Source organism: Lygodium microphyllum, chromosome 9 (genome assembly GCF_053477565.2).
Source record: "Lygodium microphyllum isolate KBCC chromosome 9, Lygodium_microphyllum_v1.1.10, whole genome shotgun sequence".
NCBI classification, from domain to species: Eukaryota; Viridiplantae; Streptophyta; class Polypodiopsida; order Schizaeales; family Lygodiaceae; genus Lygodium; species Lygodium microphyllum.
Window position 1 is genome coordinate 158,216,901 of NC_141143.1, and position 22,360 is coordinate 158,239,260.

Sequence of the window (22,360 nt, forward strand, 5' to 3'; positions counted from 1 at the left end):
CTAGATGTCTCCTCTCTACCCGCTCTATCCATCTCCTCTTGCATTCGGTGTCTTTTCTCCTCTTCTTGTTGTTGAATCACCTATTCTCTATAGCCCTGCTCTACTTCTAGTATTTTCCTCCTTTCTTCCTCCTCTTCTTTCATTTGCATGTTCCTCCATATTGATTCTAGCATGCCTGACATACCATCTAATTGTCTTTCTAGTCCGGCCACCTTCTCCTCTTGGGCCACTCTCCATTCTTACCCCCTACTCTTCTTCCTCTCCTCCAGTGTTGGGAGGGTGATGTTCTCCCTCTCGTTCTCCATGTGGTTGGTGGTGGTGTCGACGCGGGGAAGCCGCGTTTCGCCTGTGGTGGTGTGGGTCGTGCTGCGGGGAAGCCGCGTCACATCTTCAGATGGTGGGGTGTCGAGCTTGGGGCATCACGCCGGGGCGACGCGTTGGGGGGCGTCGCGACGTGGGGCGACGTGACGGGGGTCAATGAGATGTGGGGCGACGCGATGTGGGGCGACACGACGCGGGGCATCGCGCTGTGGTTGTTACGACTTCAATCTCTTCAGGGCACTAGATAAGCTTAGTAATAAGCTTATTTAAAAGCTTAACTCTTCAAATTAATGCGACTGTGGCAGGAGTATGTTTTCGCTACCGTCGAAATCGTCGCCAACATCCTGACGTCCTGGAAAATCCAATTTAGTCCTAAAGCTCCTAAGTCTTACAAGTTTTTCAAGTCTTCTTAATTCTTCAAAATCTACAAGTTTAGACTCTGCAAGTCAAAATTTACTTACTCTGCAAGTCACCTGAAGTTAGAACTGACTTGTGTTCAAAACTCCTATAAGGACTGTTCCTGTGCAGAAGTACTGAACTGCAAAGTTGTTCCCTGGAAGGTACTGTTCGCATACGCAGACTTGCTAAACCGGTCTCAATACACGCAAAATGTCAAAATGCAGATTTTTCAAAGATTTGAAATCCTATAATTGCCAAAGACAAAGACTGTGAAAGCCACACACAAAAATATATAAGCCTTGTACACCCGATCTTGAGCTACGCTCATCCCGCTAATTGGATTTTGAGAGTGTGAGGTCTTTTGAAGTTTTGCAGGATGACGGAACAAAATATGGATGATTTGATGGGCTGAAGGCGATCTTCCTGAACCTACGATGGAGCAAAAATTGGATTTAATTATGATGCAGTTGGATGAAGAACGACGAGCCCGCCGGCAAGCATTGCAAGTTCAATTGGCCAATTTACAAAGATCGACTACCGACAAAGAGGAACCACAATCTGAAGATCTTATCCGATGTACCATCGATGCGACTCTCGAAGCTTAATCCATCCGCAAAGAAACAAAGATAAGTAAAAGAAATTTCAAATTCCTTACTTTCAATGGCACTCGAGATGGAAAAACTGTTCTTGCATTCATTAGTCAGTTTGATGATTATTTTCATGAGAAAACATACGCTCTCTGAAAAAGATAAATTCAAGTGTGTCACTAATCATTTAGTGGATAGAGCATCTCTTTGGTGGACCGAGGTTCATAAGAGCATAGATTGTCCCACTACCTGGGAGAGTTTCAAGAAGAAGTTTATACAGAATTTCCTTCCTCCACAATTCCATGAGAAAGCCATAAAGCAATGGGACCTTCTTCAGCAAAGAGATCGTGAGCCTATTCCTCAGTAGACCGAACGTTTTTGGAATGCATTACTCCAGTTACTCATGCTTGAAGACGTACCTGAAGCGACTCACAAGCGCAAGTATATGTTTGGATTACTTGGGCAATACTACGCTGAAGTCAATATGTTCAAGCCTGCGACTCTTGAAGATGCAATTTCTTTAGCTCATGGCACTGAAGACAAGCTTCGAGGAAGAGACAAGCGTCCACAACAATTTCAAGCAAACGGTAACTATGGATCTAAGCAATTCAATTCAAACTTTAGAAGATTCAATCAAGGTCGATTTCCTTCATCATCTTTCCGTAAGTCTTGGACAAAACCACCTGCTTTGCCATCAAATACCAATCAAAACCCTAAGCCAACTTCACAGTCAAATCCTAATATTCCTAGACTTCCTGTCATTGCAAACAATGTATCTAAAGCCAAACCTATAGTGTGTTACAAATGCCATCAACCTGGACATCTAGCAGCCAATTGCCAATCGAAGAAGCCACATGTCCATATCAACTAGCTTGGAGCAATGGAAGATGAAGAACGTGAAGAAATGCCTGACTTCACGGAAGATGAAGACGACATTACTACTCCTTTGGATACTTTACCAGGTATGCCAACTCCACATTCTTTGTTGACAATGAAATGTTTAGTGCATGGAAAAGAAAAGATCATTTTGCATGATGATGGTAGTACACATGATTTTATTTCTGTAAAGTTAGTGAAAGAATTGAAATTACAAACTGTTCCTACGCATTATCGCATTAAAGCATCATTCTTAGGCACAAGGTATAATGGAACACAAGAGGTGCATGATCTAGAAATTCAAATTGGTGAATATACTGAAAGAAGAAATTTTCTAGTTGTAGCATTACAGTCCAGTGATATTATTTTAGGTATGCCTTGGCGACATCAGCATAATCTTGATATAGATTATTCCACGCATTCAATTAATATTCATTTTCAATTAAAACATATTACATTGTATGGTATGCATGCATCTAATGCTTTTCCACTGCTTTCTCATACTCAAGCTAAACTTGCATTACGTAAAAGTAGTAAATCTTATCTAATTTGGGTCAATGAACTGCAAGCTAAAGAAAAACATATGCACCCTAGGTATAAAGAATTCCTTGCACAATTTAAAGACAGTTTTCCTGAAGATCTACCACCTAGCTTACCTCCTTCACGTCCTGAAGACCACAAAATAGATTTAATTTTTGGTACACAACCACCTTGTAAAGCACCATATAGGCATAACCAGATAGAGCAAAAAGAAATTCAAAATCAAGTTGAGGAATTACTAAATAGAGGATTGATTAGACCTAGTAGTTCTCCATTTGGTGCACCTGTTTTGTTGGTAAAGAAGAAGAATAATACTTATCGTATGTGCATCGACTATCGTGCTCTAAATAAAATTACTGTAAAGAATAGATATCCAATTCCTAGAGTCAATGATCTTATGGATAAACTACAAGGTTCTGCCATATTTAGTAAAATAGATCTTAAATCTGGTTATCATCAGGTGAGATTAGATAAGTCTAACATATTCAAGACTGCATTTAGAACACAATTTGGTCATTATGAATTTTTAGTGATGCCTTTTGGATTGACTAATGCACCTGCTACATTTAGTAGAATGATGAATCGTATATTTTTGAAATATCAGCATTGTGTTATTGTATTCTTTGATGATATCTTGGTATTTAGTAAAAATGAGAAAGAACATTATGAACATCTGTCTTTGGTTTTCAAGTTGTTGAAAGATAATCAATTGTATGCTAATCCGAAAAAGAGTGAGTTCTTTCAAATAGAAATTGAATATTTAGGTCATATTGTATCATCAGATGGTATTAAAGTTGACCCTAAGAAGATAGAAGCAATATTGAACTGGCCTATACCTAAAAATATGCATGAGTTATGTTCTTTTCTAGGTCTTGCTAGTTTTTACAGGAAATTTGTGCGAAATTTTTCATTACTTGCTTTGCCTTTGACTAAACTTTTAAAGAAAGGTATTGTTTATCATTGGCCTGATAATCAACAGAAATCCTTTGATTTATTGAAACATGCATTAACCCATGCTCCTGTATTACAACTACCTGATTTTAATAGACCATTCTTTTTAGTAGTTACTGATGCTAGCGGATCTGGAATAGGAGCCGTACTTATGCAAGATAATCATCCCATAGCCTATTCTAGTTGTAAATTGAAACCCTCCGAACTTAAATATTCCACATATGATAAAGAATTATTAGCTATGGTACAAGCTTTAAGACAATGGAAACATTACTTAATGGGTTCTGAGTTTATGATTAAGACTGATCAACAAAGTATTAGACATTTACTTAGTCAACCTCAAATATCTGACCGACATATCAAATGGGCAGCTTTTATTCAGAGTTTTCATCCCATTATTCAATATCAACCAGGTAAAGAAAATGTAGTGGCCGATGCATTAAGCATGAGACCTACCATTCATAATTTCTCTGTTATATCATTTGATTCTCTAACTTCTATGAAAGATACTTATCATCAGGACATTACTTTTCATGCTGATTGGAATAAATTAGTTGGAAATAACTGGATTCCTATTGATTCACTGTCTTATAATGATGGATTCATGTTTTATGAAAAGAGATTATGTGTTACAGCTCCATTTAGATCTTTTGTTTTGAATGAGATTCATTGTCCTCCATATCAAGGCCATAGAGGTATTATATCTACTTTGCGTACATTGACTGAAGATTTTTATTGGCCACATATGGACACTGATGTATCTAACTTTGTTTCTGAATGTCTGATTTGTCAAAGAGTTAAGAGACATCATGGTAAACAATATGGATTACTTATGCCTTTATCTATTCCATCAAGACCATGGGAACAGATTTCTATGGATTTTATGACTGGTTTACCTAATATTAAAGCTAACCATGACATGATTTGGACTATAGTAGATACGTTTAGTAAACAAGCATATTTCATTCCATGTAAGAAACTTTAACAGCATCTCAGGCAGCACAATTGTTTTTGAAAATTGTTTTCACTAATCATGGATTACCAAAAGTTATTATTTCTGATCGTGATTCTAGATTTTGTAACAACTTTTGGATTACTTTGTTTGCTAACCTAGGAATAAAGATTGATTTCTCATCTGCATTTCATCCTGAAACTAATGGAAAAACAGAAGCCACTAACAGTACTATTTTAGATATTTTACATGCTTACACTATTTCTAAACCATAGACATGGGATATACATTTGCATTTACTACACTTTGCATATAACAATACACCACATACATCTACAAAGAAAGCACCGTTTGAAGTGATTTATGGTTATAGATTGTCTACACCTGTTGCATCTTTATCAAATAGAATTCAGAGTGCTGATGATATTGCTACTATGCACGCTACTATTTTTGATGAGGTTAAAGACATGATTGCCAAAGCCCAGCAATCATATACCAAACAAGCCAATAAGAAAAGACATGCCATGAATTTCAAAATTGATGACTATGTTTGGTTGAGAATAGAAAAACGTAGATTACAAAGTGTAGATAAACACCCAGTTGTGAAATTAGCACCTAGATTCTATGGATCATTTAAGATCATTCACAAAATCAATGACAATGCATTCAAGTTAGGATTACCACCTCACTAGAAAATTCACAACACATTTCACATTAGTTTATTACGACCCTTTAGAGGCCAATTACCTGTACACCCTGTTTATGAAAACCCACCTTTATTAGATGAAGAGACTGAAATACTTGAACCTGAAGCTATCCTAGATATTGATTTTATGACCACTAGAACTGGCCGAAGATATTCTAGATATTTACTCAAGTTTAAAAACCATCCTGTAGAGGAAGCCCAATGGATGCACACTAGAGACTTAAATGCTTTCCCCACTCTGTTAGCTCCACATTGAGCTAATAGCAATTGAGGACAATTGCTATCCCACCCCGGGGGTATGATGTCAGGAGGCATATTTCATGGTGGATTCCCTGCCACGGTGGATTCTCCATGCCACGGTGGATTCCGTGAGGTTTACGGTGGATTCCGTAAACTTTGTTGACCGGGGCTCATACACAAAGTGGATTCTTTGTGCAAGAAGTTGATGGGGACGCCTATTCTTTTTGGGCGTTTCATTAATTTAGTGTGTACATGGGTGATTCCATAGCGGGTGATTCCGCAAAATACATATTAAATTAATAAACGTTTATGAGTTTAGAGTGCGCACTCGTGATAAATTAAGGTTAGGATTGATTTCTAACCAGTTGATTTATTTATGTAGCTGAAGACTGCTAGGTATTCACTTTTGTCGGTTTAATTATATTATTTTACCAATGATTGTGAATGCTTCAGTTGATGTGTAGAGATAGCATCAGTGGCGGAGGAAAGCATTGGAGGATAGCATGTATTCGAGTTATCACTTATATTTTGATGGGCGCATACCTTAGGCATGGCGCCTATATTTTGTCGCACCTATTTATTGAGGCGTTGGATATTTGTTTATTATTGTGTATGCGCATGGGTGCACGATTATGATATTTGTATTTGGACATTGTATTGGGAACGCCTGACTCTTTGGGCGCCCGCCCATTAGCTTTATTTCTATTTTGTGCTAAAGCAAATTCAAAAGCCAAAAGCGTGCTATTTTGTAATTTGGGCTATTATTTGAGCTTGAACATGATTAATACATAAAATACATGCTTTATGGAGCGCTCACACAAGGCATGGGGGGAGATTGCACCCCATTGGTCTCTTGTTCATGTCGTGCATGCTTTTTACCTTGAGTTTTGTGCAAAAAGTAGAGTTCTTTTGTTCTTGGGGACCTTCCGGCATTCACTACGCGAGCATACAGCATCCGATCTGTGAACTAGAAACGCCGCACATAGGGTTCTTCTGATCCTCTACTTATTCCAACCCCTGTGGTACAAATTTCAATCCCTGAGGTGTCTGGTAGCTCCCTTCCTTCGTTCTTGTCTTGTACCAATGTTTTTGCTGCACAAAGGGAAGGACAACTAGATCCATAGATTCCTCCTTCATTGCAAATAATCCTTTCTGGATCTATGCTATCATAGCTAGTTTCTGGTGTTTAGAATGCTTTGGAGACTTCCATGACTTAATGTCTTCAGACCATTTATACGAGAGTATATACTTCATTGCAAGACAAAGTGGATTCTTTGATGAGTCATCTTAGCAAAGCTCTTGTGGATTTAGCTTCGAAAAAGACTGCTTTGAGTGATATCCATACCCAAATGACTGCAGCAACTACTTTGATGGATTCACAGTAGGCCATGATTAAGGAGTTAGAGGCTAATGTTGCCACTTTAGAGGAATCAAATGTTTCCTTAACCAAAGAGAAGGATGCCACCCTTGAGAAAATGATTGAATCTGCTCGCAAGCTTGGTATTTGTGAAGGCCAATTGCAACATTCTCAAGAGATTGTAGAGTCGCAAAAGGAGTTTATTGATGAACCTAATTAGAAAGTTGCCACTCTTTCTATTCCTCCTCAAGCTCCCATTATGTCTTCTTTGTTGTCTAAGAAAGAACTAGATCATTTGCAACAAAAGGCTAAACTAGGTGATGGATTTTTTGCAAAGGTGGAACGCCTTCAGCAGCGCATGAATTGTGTATAGGGGATTTTGTGCATTATGCTGAATTGGTGTCACCTCCATCATCCTTTTGGATTCAGTATCAACAATAGCTCTTTGCATTGCATATCTCTTTTTAGTAATGTGGATGTGGAACCTCCATAGGATGGGTGGCCGAATATGTGGTCAGCAAATTTATTTAAAGAAGTATTTGACAAATTTGTTGATGACTTCATCTCTCATGAAGCTCAACTCTTATCTTTTATGTATCTACGAGGAGATTTGCACATCCTTGATGAGGAGGATATGAACTTTTATGTAGGAGATGTGATTTTAAAGGCAGTTATGTATGTCCATTCAGTTGAAATGAATTTGGTTGATAGCCTGAAGACTTATCATCAGCAGACATTGTGATGTAAAGGCTATGCTTAGCATCCTTCTTTAGAGGATGATGTTCTAGAGCCTCGCCATCAACAGAGTGTATTTCACAAGTCAGATATTCAGCCCTTGAGATCCCAACTATTAAACCATATTGCTAACAACCCTTTATTCAATGAAGATTTCTTTTCAACTTTGATTTCTGTTGTTCTATCTATTCTTATGAACCTCATGATATCCTATCGTATTTCTTAATCTCCTATCGCTTACCATTATATATTGCTATCCTCCAATCTAATCCAGGTAGTATCTCTCTTTTATCTTTTACCCTTATAGTTTTCCCTCATATTCCGATTTTTACTCTTTATTGCCGATCCTATATCCTCCCCTACTCATATTGAATCTACTTCTGATATTCAACCTATTCCTTCTATTTTTCCAACAAAATCCCTTCATAAATTTCTACTTTATTTTCCTTTTTTGCCACCTTCATTATCCCTTCAGATATCTTTGTTCTATGCTTGAACTTATCCCCCTCTTCATTGTTCTCGTATTATCCCTTTACCATCTCCCTCTAATTATATTAACCTTCCTCCACAATCAATTATGGATACTCCTGGGTATAATAGTGATATTCTCCATTGATGGCAATGGACATTGAACGATTCTTTGACAGGACCAGACCAGTGTTAATCAGCCTATCATTCCCAGTTCTTGGGACACTTTTATGCAATGTTCAACTTCTTATCTACAATTTGCTAAAGCACATGCTCCATGTGAGGATACTTCGGTACGATTGGTGTCTCATTTTTTCCAATATTTTGCTTTTATGCATCAGTAGTCTCACACCTGAATACTAGAAAGAGTATTCTAAACTTGATGATTAATCCAAATGAGGATGTGACTATTGCTCAGATGGATATTTAATATTATTTTTCATAGGCTTTTCCTACTAGGTTCATTATCGTGTTGGAAAGGATGTGTTGCTTACAATTTCTTTATAATCTACCTCTACATTTTGTGGATGAGAACAAGAGTCTATAACGTCTCAAGTTGAGTATGAAGTTCAAGAAAAAATATTTACATCCTACATAGATGATGGATAAATGTGTAGCTTAGGGAAGTTTTCCAATCTTGGAAAGAGATGAATATAAGTTCAAATTAGCTTGAAGAAGTAGCTAGTGAAGATTTAAAGTAAAGACTAAAGTGATAGTGATATTAGTGAGCTCTCAAGGGACATTGTAGTGGTCCTGGTGACCTTTCATAGTAGACATACCTCTTGGGAGGGGTATCCACGACCTACAAGTGGTTATGGATGATCATTCTTGATTATCTCATTGTACTATTGAGAGAGATCATGTATGACAGAGAGTGTGTGTGAGTGAGTGAGTGAGAGATAGTCAAATTTATGAAAAACAATGTATCTATAAGTGAGTTATTGTGAGAGAAAGCTATGGAACCTTTGAAGAAGAATACTATGTGATGATTTCCATTCAAAGTGGTGTATTTTCTTGTCTTTGTGGTATTTTTGTTAATTCTATGAAGAATATTAAGAGCATAATTAATTTGGTTCAAGTGAAAGCTGTGGAGAATTGTTTCTATGAAGTTGCATGAAGATTTCTTATTCTTGGTATTCTTTTCCTTGTTGTGGTCATACAAAATATGGAAAAGATGTTTGTTGATGATACAAGATAGATTTTCTTGTAGTAGATTCCTTGTTTTCTTGGTGTTCCTCTCGGGGATCCATCTATCTCGTAAACAAATCCTATATTTAGTAGCTTATTAATCTCTTCCTTCATTGCATATGCATGCTTAGGATTTATTGCATATGGTCATTGCTTAACTAGTAGTGCATTAGGGGTCATGGGAATACTATGAGTCATGATACTCAAATTTATTTCTTTCAGCTCATCTAAGGACCATGCAAACACATCGGAGAATTCCCTTAAGAGATTTATGAGATTACTCTCTTCCTCCTTAGTTAGGTCATCCACTATGTACATGAGTCGAGGCTTGTTCCCTTTCCTTTCCAAGTTGAGTTTCTTAACTTTGGATAGTCCTTTAATGGGTTCATTTGCCTGTTGTTTCCTCTTGGCTCCTACTACTAACACCACTATTCGATCACCCTTCTTAAACTTTGTGAAGCGCTTGGAAAAATCTTGGGGTTTCTTATGTCCGGTCAGCTTTTGAAGACTTTGACTATTTTCTTCTCTCTTTCTTTAGCCTTGTATGCCATAGGTGGATTGGAAGGTCCCCCTTGGTGTGTTTGGTCCCAGGTGGTCAAGGCATTTCGAGGTTGCTATCAAAGCTTACCTTTGACTTAGAGTTGTACTCACAATCCTCACTAAAAGTGGATGTCTCCCATCTGGTGGTTGTAGCCTCCCTAAGGAAGGCTAACTCCACTCCAAATAATGATATGGTGCCAAGCTGGACTAATCGTGGTTGCTCGTAATCTATTAGCTAAGTTCGATCCCAATCTACCTTGAAAACTCCCTTGTTCACTCTAAAAGTGTTGACCTCTTGGGGTTTAGAGTATACTCTGATTTGGCCAATCACTCTTCCATCCGTGTCATATTCTATGGTCTCCACTTTCTCTTCACTTTCCTCACTGATGAAACAATAGTCTTCATACTCGTTATCGAATTCCTCATACTTAGACTATGTGTTGTTTTTAAGGTCCTTGTCCTCAAAATTTCCTCACTTGTAATGAGATCCCAATTTTATAACAAGTTTAAGTCATGCACCTTAGTCTAATGATGCCACTCCTTACTCTCCATGAGATCCTTAAGGGCCTTTAGGTTTGCAGCTGGGTTGCTAGCTAGCTCACTTGGCATGTACTCGAGGACTCTATGGAGTTCCAATTTGTTGGTTGAAACATGATAAGTGATTGGTGTCAATCGCCTGATGGAACTCCTCACCATCATGCATAAGGGGCATTGTGGGTAGGTCAGAAGTTGGGGGGGTTTGAGTCTACAACTTGTCTATATTCATCCTCATCATCCAAGAGTGAAAAATGAATGGTTACCAACACATGCATCCAGTTGCACTCATCCTCAAGACAAGGAATGTACTTAGTTAGAGGTCCATAATCGCTTCTAGCCTTTGAGTCACCCTTCATCATGGTAGAGATGGCATCTAGGTCCACTGGTGAGGTTTTCCAAGTGTCCATCTCTACTCGGACTGCTTTTGATCTATTTCCTAAGAATATCAGGCCGTTATCCCAATCCTCTATCACTCAAGCGTTCCTCATCCAAGTTCTACCTCTAGCAGGATATCATAATCCACTCCCTTCATGACTATGAAGTTCGCAGAGAATTGTATTCTCACTATCTTTAAAGGCCAATCCTTCATAACTCCAAAGGGTTTGATCTTCATCCCATTTTCTATTGAAACATGAAATTTCTATCGATGGATTTCCCCAAGCTTGCAAAACTGCATGGCTAAGTACACTAACTCCTACTCTTGTGTCTACTATCCCCTTTTGTATTGTATCTCCTAGGGCAGTGACAGGTAAGACTGTGTGCATCTCAATGCCTTCCCAAAAGGCATTCACTTATGGGGACTTAAACATTGGATTTAGCATGAGACTTGTTATGTGCATTATAGCATCATGGTTGGCCAAGTCTTGTGGTTCATGTCTATCAGTTCGTTCTACCCATTGCTTCAACATTTGCTATAATCCAAGGTTTTACCTAAGAAATTCTCCTAGTGGCAGTATTATAGGATTTTATATAAGTGTAAAAAAATTGCCAATTGTCTTTTTTTCCTCTGCGTCATGGGCTTCTTTGCCAATGCTTTTAGACAACTCATATATTCATGGCCTCCATGTTCTACCTATGTGGTTATGCATGTGGTGATGTTGTCTCTCCTATTCTCAAGTACATGGGAGAGACAGGTGGGCTCATGGTTGAGAGCTCATTGATCTCATCCTCAATCATAGGCGTTAGCATCTTGCATGTAAGCTTATACTTCTTTTATCCATTCTTTGACCTTATCCACAGCCTTTAGTTGCAGGTTGGGGTTAGGGTACTCTTCAACCTTAGCACTTCCCTTCTCCCTCATCTTAGGAGTAGATGTTTGTGCTTCTACATCATTACCTTGCTTTTCCTTTGTTAAAGTGGTTACACTCTCTATTTTGATTGTTATTTTTGCATCAGTCCTCTTTCTTCTCCTTTGTTGGCTCTTCTTCCCCATAGAGGTTGCATCTAGGTTGCTAGGTCCAGGTAATGAAATGCCGGTCTACTTTGTTTGGGCTCATGTCATGACATTTATTGGGATAAGTGTGACCTTCTTGTCAGGTGACTCAACATAAGAGAGTCTGAGTGGCATAGATAACGTAATTCTCGAACTAGTGGAGAGTTTTTGCCTAGGGTAATCGATGAATAGATGTGTGACTCCATATTTGAAACATCTTAAGTCAACCTTCTCCCTATTTTCTTGTTCCTTTTTTGTTAGCTTTCAAGGATGCAGATAGGGAGCAACACAAAGTGAAGCAACATGCTTCCTCTCTCCATTCTTCTTATTATTCATTCCACACACACATACAACCTAAGGTCATAAAGACCATTCACACCAGAAGTAGAACCGACTTATTTAATGTACCTAACTGATTTAGCCAGACTAGCTGTGTCCAGCTCATGTCGGTCAAACACACATGTAAGAGCTTGATATTCTAACACTCCCCCTCAAGCTCAAGACAGCATATGTACTCCAAGCAGCTGTCTAAAACCACAGAACTTATCTTTACCCAAGGACTTGGTAAAGATATCCGCTACCTGTTCATCTGTCTTTACATGCATAAGATCAACTCGTCCTGCAAGAACCATCTCTCTGATGAAATGGTAGTGTACCTCTATGTGTTTCATCCTAGCATGATAGACTGGATTCATAGCCAGGAGTACACTACTCAGATTATCACATAGTAACTTCACTGGAGCATCTACCTGTATGTCTAAATCAGCCATAAGCTTGAGCAGCCATGAAATCTCACATGCTGCCAATGCAGCACCCCTGTACTCTGCCTCAGTACTTGACAAAGCAACTGTAGGCTGCTTCTTGCTGCTCCAGCTAATCATGCCGCTACCAAATCCAAATGCATATCCACTCGTAGATCTACAATCATATGAGCAACCTACCCAATCTGCATCCGTGTATCCAGTCAATATCAAGGGCTTATCTCTGACAAAGAACAGCCCATACTCTACAGTGGACTTAACATATCTCATAATGTGTCTAACTGCATCCAAGTGCGGCTTTCTAGGCTTCTGCATAAACTGGCTTATGAGCCCTACAGCATAGCTCAAGTCAGGCCTAGTGATGGTCAAGTAAATCAAGTTGCCAACCATCTGCCTGTACATAGTCACATCCTCTACTTCAGCCCCAGTGTTCATGTCTAGCTTGACATTCTGATCAAGAGGTATATCCAGCGGTTTGCATTCAGCCATGCCATACTTCTTCAGCATCTCTATGGCATAGTGCTTCTCCATCAGCCATAACCCATTGTAAGCTGGAATTACCTCAATGCCTAAGAAATACTTCAGTTCTCCCAGGTCTTTCATGTCAAATTCATATTTCAGCATCTTCATTACATGCTGTATGCCCAAGTCATCATCACGAATGATTATCAAATCATCAACATATATGACCAGCGCTACTAAACCACTGTCAGTCTTCTTTGTAAATAGGCTGTGATCAGCCTTGCCAACAACAAAACCCAATCTTTGCAAGTAGTTACTGATCCTAGCATGCCAAGCTCTCGGAGCCTGCTTCAGCCTGTACAATGCCTTTTTTAGCGTGCATACATAATGCTGAAAATCAGGGTGAACATATCCTTCCGGTTGAACCATATAAACATCCTCTGCTAGGTCACCGTTAAGAAATGCATTCTTAACATCCATCTACTGCAATTTCCAGCTTTTAGCAGCAGCTAAGGCAATCACAGTGCGAATGGTTGGCATCTTGGCAACATGGCTGAATGTTTCCTCATAATCAAGTCCATATTCTTGGGCATACCCCTTTGCGACCAGCCTAGCTTTGTATCTCTCCACACTGCCATCTGACTTGCATTTGATTTTGTAGACCCATTTGTAGCCAATGGTCTTTTTCCCTTCAGGCAGTGGCACTAAATCCCATGTCTTATTTTCAGCCAAGGCATTCATTTCTTCATCCATGGCTACACACCAATTCTCATCTTTCACTGCTTCAGCATATGTACCTAGTTCTTTGACCTCCATCACTTTTGTCATGTAAGCATAATGCTTTGCAAAGTAGCCACTGTATGTCAACCTGTCAACAGGGTATCTGACCCTCTGCGAGCGTCTAAGCTATGGTGTACTACTCGATTCCCCCCTCTCATGAGGCGGAATGTACTTGTTCTGCCTTGTGCCAGGCGTATAGATAGTCGGAATTCCAAGTTCGTTGTCTAGAGTATCACCAGACTCATAGCCAAAAGTCATTCTACCAGGTGTCATCATACCAGATGCATCCTCAATAACTTTTTATTTTCCTTTGCTGCCCAAGACATCATGTCTCCCCCTCACTGACATACTGGTGTCAGTGGTGGACGGTGAGCTCCTCAATCTCCCTGTCCATGGGGATACTATTTGACTACGAGGTCCTGTCATATCAGTGCTCTGCTATAAATAAACTATAGAGACATGAGTGGTAGGCATATCCGCTAGCTGATACATACCAAGAGCCCATCTCATCAAAGATAACATCCCTGCTTACCAAAGTCTCCCTGTTAGAGGGATCATAGCATTTGTATGCCTTCTTCTCCTGCGAATATCCAATGAAAACACACTTATGTGCTTTTGGATCCAGCTTCTTCCTTTTCTCATCTGGAATATACACCTAAGCAAGACAGCCAAAGACTTTCATCTAACTTACATCTGGCCTATATCCATACAGCTTCTCAAACGGTGTCATCTCATGAATACCTGCAGTGGGAGTCCTATTCAAAATGTATACGGCTGTCATAACAGCCTCTGCCCAATAATAAAGCAGCATATGATTTTCATTCATCATGGCCCTAGCAGCTTCTATCAGAACCCTATTCTTCCTTTCAGCTACTCCGTTCTGCTGCGGAGTGTAGCTGCAAGTGAGCTGCCTACGAATGCCATTTTCAGCCAAGAAATCATTAAATTCATTTGATACATACTCCCCACCACTATCAGATCTCAAGTAAGAGATATAGCATTCAAACTCCTTCTCAACTTGTGCTTTAAATTGTTGAAAAACAGCAAAGACCTCATCTTTTGTTTTCAATATGTAAAACCAGGTATAGCGACTGTAGTCGTCAATGAAAGATACATAATATCTGGAACCTCCCATAGATACATTATGAGCTGGCCCCCAAACATCAGAGTGCACTAACTGTAATGGACGTGTACTCTGTCTTACATGCCTGACAAACGGCAATCGTGACTGCTTACCGAACTGGCAAGCCTCGCATACATGACCAATATCTGAATATACGTCGAATGACAAAAAACGATGATAATGATTCACTCAATCACACATGCCTAACTATGATCATGTCCACATTCATCAATTACCAATGAGGGTTTTGATCATACCTGGAACCATCGAGGGCGAAGATACACAAATCTCTATTGCTCCTTTGGTGGCCTAATGCTCTCCCTGGACTTGTTGCTCTTTCTTTTGATATATTACAACTCAAATGAGCTTTTCCCTCTTTTTTCTTTCCTTTTAATGCTCTCTCTCGTTCTCCCCTTACTATATATTTTCCTTCCTAGGTATTCAAAATTATTTTCCCTTTCTTTCTCTATTCCGCTATTTCCTAGTTGTTATTATAGAGACTTATCTTTTTCCTCTTGTTTTACTATTTTCAAAACCTTAATATATCCTACTAATGTAAAACCACATACCACTAATCTAACTAATGCTCTTAAATCTTTCAATACCTAAACTATCAAGTAAACGAGATCGAATATCCTCTGACTCCCTCACTTCCTACCTAAACCAAGCAACACTACATTAGGGAATTTGGGAATTCTTATATAGTTTGGGAATTCTCAATATAGTTAATAACTGGTAACATTATCAAATCTTATCTCCTTAAACGTAGATTCTACCCTAATTACTATATAGGTTGTCTTTCCAAGTCCCACTTTGAAGCATGGATCAAGATTTAGCCATATGGTTAAATGTTTACCACTTATTTGAAAGTGGGACTTTGGAGCTTCCCAAATTATCTAATATGGTGTTAAGCACCATTTTGGAGACAAACTCCTACTTCATTTCTCGATTTGGAGCACGCAAGCACTCAAGCCTAAATTCATTTTTCCCACCTCCAAATGGAATCAAAATGTTGGCGCTCTTGTAAGCACACCACCAAGACCCACAGATCCCTTATTGCTTCAAGTCTTTCAAGCTGAGAGCTATGGCTACCTCTCACATAGCCGTACATACTCTCTCTCACAAAATTGTAGTAAGCTTACCTTTGAATCCAATTGAGTTGCCTTCTCCCGCACGAATCTGGCAATAGCACCACAATCCAAGATGCACTTTCAAGCAACCTCCATCTCTAAGCTCCAAGCTTCAAGCTCCATAGCCAGGCACACAAGAAAAGAGAAGAGAACAAGGATAAGATGAAGAGAGGAGAAGAAGAGCTTCTCCATGGTCCCTCACTCTCTCACACATTCTCTCTATCACACACGCACACACGCACACACACACACACACACTCACACACACACACACACACACACACACACTCTCTCTCTCTCTCTCTCTCTCATGCACAATAATGAAGTAAGAAGCAAGAAACAAGAAGAGAGCAAGTTTGGGAACACACCAAGAATGAGATTTTTCATTTACATTTTGACTTTTATACATGCCCTACCTCCTCCTTGGGTAGCCATTGGCCTTTGTCCATTCCTCCACTCTTTTTCCTCCTTCTTCCTATTAGTATAGCCTTAACCCATGTCTCTTACTCTTTACAACTTGCATGGGAGTGAGCTCGATGTCTTTTACAAAAAAAATTACAATACACCTGGTGCTTTTTTTGCAAAACATTAAGGTGCGCTTATTCTTGTGTGCCTCTCTCTTACATTTAGAATTTTTTCATGTGCTTTGTGTCTTCAAATTTTCATTAGTGCGTCTTTGTCCTCTGTCTTCCTCCTTGCCTTGGAACTGTCTTTCACTTCCAATTTTCTGCATTTTTCATCTTGGTCTTCCGAGGGTTAACAACTACTACTAACTTTCTTACCAAATCAATTCCTAACCTCTAAAACATGAGATTGCAATGCAAATCATTTGCACCCTCTAGGGAGGGAAACATAGTATGGATAGATGGATGAATGCATGATCATTATATAACCTTCGTTTATCAACTCATAGCTTATTTTTTTCAATTGTATTTTCTATTTTACAATAATCATGGAATCGTTTTGAGGGAGGATATTAGGATACAAGTGTAGCAAGCTAAGATTTGTTGTAAAAAGAGATAAGGATATGCAACATGTAGACAAAAGGATCCCATAATGATCCTCATTATAAATATCTCATATTTAAGAAAAAATGGCTCACTTATCCCATTCAATGTATCATGTATATATATAGCTACAAGTAATGAAATAAGCAACTATAGTTTATTCTACTTTCACTCTCTCTATCTTTCTTTGTACATTATGCACAATGTCTTCTCATATTCTTATCTTCCAGTCTATCATTTTTTATTCTTGATATTCTTAGATTGGGCTCTTATATCTATTTTTGAATGGTGATATGTGACAACTTAGTAATATGAAAAAAGTTAAAAATATTAAAGAGAGCCAAAAAAATCTTTTAAATACAATAAAAAAATGTGTGACCTAAACAACTCGATTACACTTACATCACTCCATCAAAACTTTGCTTGTATACTTAAAAGCAAAATAAGCAGAGGATACCCATCATTGAAAATATCATTTTTCATAGACAAACAATATCATTGAAAATATTTCAATCAAAATTTGATTATAAATCATGATTAGTGCATAACCAATTGTGCATTGATTATTTACCAATTGGTTTATGAACTCCCAACCCTTAATAGCTCATGGTCACTCATATCGCAAGTATCTATGCTATGCCTATCTTGCTTGCCTAGCCTATCATTGTCTTGTCAATCTCGTTGATCAATAACTCCTTAGCTCCACACTCTCCGCCCTCAGAAGCTTGTACATCAGTGGTCAACTTCTCAGCTTTTGTTCTCCAATGTCCAAAGCAAGTGAAACTCTCTCTCTCTCTCTCTCTCTCTCTCTCTCTCTCTCTCTCTCTCTCTACTCTCCCTCTCTCTTTTTTCCAAAACTTATTTTGTTTTACTGCCTTCCTCCACCTTTTATTCTCTCTCTCTCCCTCTATTAACTAAAAATTAATCATTTTATCCCACTCTCTCCCTTTCCATCTTCCTCCCCTCCCCTCTCTCTCTTTCCACCAGCCTTTCCCTCTTTCATTACTTCCAAATCCTCTCTCTCTCTCTCTCTCTCTCTCTCTCTCTCTAAATTTCTCTATTTACCTCCATCTTTCCCTTCTCTCTTTCTAAGTTCTCTCTTCTTCTTCTCTCTCTCTCTCTCTCATTCTTTCTTTTTTAATTAACAAAAATTTCATAATTTTCTCTCTCCGTCTCCTCTCTTTAGTTGTCTCCATGCATCTTCATCTCCTTTCCCCTCTCTCTCTTTCTCTCTCCTCTACCTTTCATTCTCTCTCCCTTGTTCTCTCTCTCTCTCTCTCTCTCTCTCTCCATTTCCATCTCCTTTCCCTTCTCTCTTTCTCTCCCCCTCCCTCTCTCTTTCCTTTTTAATCAACAACATTTAATAACTTTCTCTCTCCATGTCCTTTTTCCTCTCTTTCTCTTCCTCCATGCATCTTCATCTCATTTTCTGTCTCTTGGTTTCTCTTCATCTCTCTTTTTCTCTCATTTACCTTTCATTCTCTCCTCCTCGTCCCTTTTTTATGTACAAAAATTTAATATTTCTCTCTATATATTTCTATCTCCCTCTCTCTCTCTTCTCTCTCCATCTTGAGATTCTCCTTTCCCCTCTCTTTCCCTTCCTCTCTCACAAGCATAATGCACAAAGAAAACAAAGAAACTATAAAATAAATTGTTTATTTCTCACTTCTTTACATTCCTTTCATAGCTCTCTTTCTCTTAAATCCATCTCCATATCCTTTTCCCTCTTTCTCCTCCTATCTCTCTTAACTATAATGCATAAACTGAAATGAAGAAATAAGAGAGAAAAAGGCTCACCTCAACGATTGAAGAAGCACTCCTTGTTGGTGGTCTTCTTCTTCTTCTCCTCCTCCTTCATAGTATTTCTTATCCTTTTCTTCTTCTTCTCTGTTGTTGGGGTCATCGTCTTCTTTTTCTTGGATGGCTTCCTCTCTCTCTCTCTCTCTCTCTCTCTCTCTCTCTCAACCTTCCTTGCTTTTTCTCTCACCCTCTTTCTCTGTTTCTTCACACTCACTTATTCGGACTACAAATGTTGTGATGTATGTTTAGTGCTTTTTTACTCCATAGTTAGGTATCTCTATTTTCTATCAAAATGCACATCAAAATGCCCATTGGAATGTGCATCAGAAAGCATTCAAATGCCCACTTTTTACTCCATATGTCTAGTGTAGGAAAGCGTGTTGGTACGACTATCACTATACATATGGATATATAGCAGCACATATAGTGACAATTATACTAACATGTATAGTGATGGATATAGCCACACCGAAGAAAAAAACATCGCTATGGTCTACCGATATGTCCTCATTCCCTTGTAGTGTAAGTAGTTTGGTATTTTTTCTATTTTCAAGAGGTTTTATTTTACTAAATTATTGACATATGATTGCTTTCAATTCTCATTGGAGCTTGATTGCAATAGATTGCGTTGATAAGCAATGTTTCTTCCATCAATTCTTTGAAAAAAATCCATGAAAATGCTAAGATATAAGTTAAATGATCCAAGGTTTCCTTGAGCATTTGAGCTTTTATTTGTTGTAAGTAGTAAAAAATTATTATTATTTAATAAAGAGGTACAAAAAAATGATTGAAGTGCTACAAAAGATACATTCTATGACTTTCATTCTTCTTGTATGTATATTTGATTCCACTTTTTGAATATAAAAAAGAATGCTAGATTTATGTAGATATCAAAGAGGAGAGAAAAATATATATAGTGTAAAAATATTGAAAAACAATATCTCTTTACTTTCAATATAAATAGAAGTTTGTATATTGTATCAAATCTATGTTTGTTTTCTTCACATTTTATGTACATGAAATCTCACAAGGCAATATACAAAGCTATTTCTCTTTACGATGACTTTTCGTAGGAGGAGAAACATCCTTTTTAGGAGTTCTTTTATCTTTCTTTGATTCTTTGGTTGCCTTAGGTATTGAGAGCATGCCTTCACTTTACAATTGCAGGCATATCTCCTTCCTTGTCTACTTCCACACTCTTTGTGGCTTGCTTGTCTTCGTAATCTTCTTATTTGCCAATTGATGATTATATACTTAAAAGGCTTTACTCATACATATTGAACATGCTCACTATTGCAACAATCCATTGAAGAATTGACACAGATTTGAAAGAAAAGAGTGTTAGTTTAATTTTAATTTACAATGGAGTCTCTTTTGAGTGAAACTCTATCTTAAAGCTAACCATGTTCCACATTACCTTTATAAGTTTGTAATCATTAAGATAAATAAACTTAAACAATCTTTTGATATTTTCAATTACCCTCAAATGACCACAAGAATGGCTATCATCTTGGATGAGGATTCTACAACCAACAACACAAAGAAAAATTATGCAACTTGATTATGGTAGTTTATGGAATCAACTATTTAGATATATTTTGATCAAAACCTTACCACAACCTGTTTATACTCCTAGTATATAGTATTTGATGTAGGAATGTATATGTTTGTTGTTAAGTTGAAATCTAAATGAAATGATTTTTATTCTATAAATCCATCCTCACTTGATATAGTGTACATATTGAACTAATATTTAGAATCCTAATAATATCCTCATTGAATCAAACATCAAGATCTACTATAGGATATTTGCTAAAATCCTCAAGATTCTAGTCCAAAGCAACTAGATTGTTACCAACATAATGCCATCTACCATAATAAAATCTTAGGATAAAAGTTTGAGTAGCAAATATATCTTTACAAGCAACAAAGTCTTAATCTATCTTACACATTATCTTACATTGTATCTTGGTATCCGATCTCTCATTGATAAATTGTAAGGCATTATCATGCCAATATCTTGATTGTTAGCCTTCTATCCTAGTATCCCATCCCTCATTGATAAATTATAAGGCATTATTGATAAAGTGTAAGGCATGATCATATGCTAGTCTCTTGATTATTAGCCTTCTATCCTAGTATTCCATCCCTCATTGGTAAATGGTAACACATGATCATATGCTAGTCTCTATTGATAGCGTGGCCTTTGATATTTTTATCTCAACATTGAAAGAAATAAAAAAATACATTAATACGAATAAACAAAGTAATCTTGCTTAGCCTACTTGTTGAGAGATTAGATTTTAATACTCTTTGAGTCTCAGAAGACATTTTATATCTATAGCTCTCACTATTAGTTCAACTTAGCAAAGACAACTCAAGGCTTGTAATATTTGACAAAGGAAGAAGGGATATTTATTTCCATTGGCCAAACTACATTGGGTCAGTATGAGAATGGTCACAAAAAACATTCCATTTTGCATGAGCTATGTTTTTCTCCTACCTTTCTGCATTTATTTTTCAATCAAACCATGTACAATATTAATAGCATCAATAATAAGACTTGATTAGCTATCATCTTTTAAGATTACAAGAATAGATATCTACAAATAAAAGTAAAATTTATCATAAATACCAATTTTAATTTGAAAAAACATTAAGAATGGAATGCTTACAATTTGATCTATATAATGGAAGATTGAAAATTCCAAGTTTTAAATGTAACTCTCTATGCATAAACACATGTTGTATAAAATCTCTTTTATGCTATTTTTGTTTGCTCCAATTCTAAAATCTTTAATTGTACCCTCCTAATCATAGATGAAAGATATCTCACATCTCTATCTTTTCCTACATTTTGCTCACTGCACGGTAATCTAGCTATCTTTACTAATAACAATAGGAATCCATCTTCAATTTTCTTGGAGTGAATTAAATACAAATATGGATGTAAATTTAGAGCTTGGGTGCCTCATTGAAGGCCAAATTTCCATATCCATGGCAAATAGAGGGGAAAGAGAGAAATAAGCTACCACAAAGGACAAAAATAGATGAAAAGAATAAGATAAAGAAGAGGAAAAAGGTGAATACTAAGCTTTTTGGTAATTTAAACTTACATACAATTATCATTATCATACAATCCCACATATGTTATTAATATAAAGTGGCCCATACCCTATGTCATCAATATAATGGATGTCATAATCACAATTATGAGATGTTAAAAATAGATATTCATAATAAAAATTTATAGTGATATTATATTCATATATTTTTACAAAATAATTTTTTACTTGTTTTTCAATTAAACTTTAGTTTTAAAGGCTTTTCTCACATTATCTAGAGCACTCTCTCTCTACATCCTAAAACTCATTTTCGAGACCTCAAAACTCGTCTAATGAGAAGAAAAGAAAGAGCTCATTATGAAAACTAAGATGGAAAGAGAAATAGTCTATACTATCTTCAAAC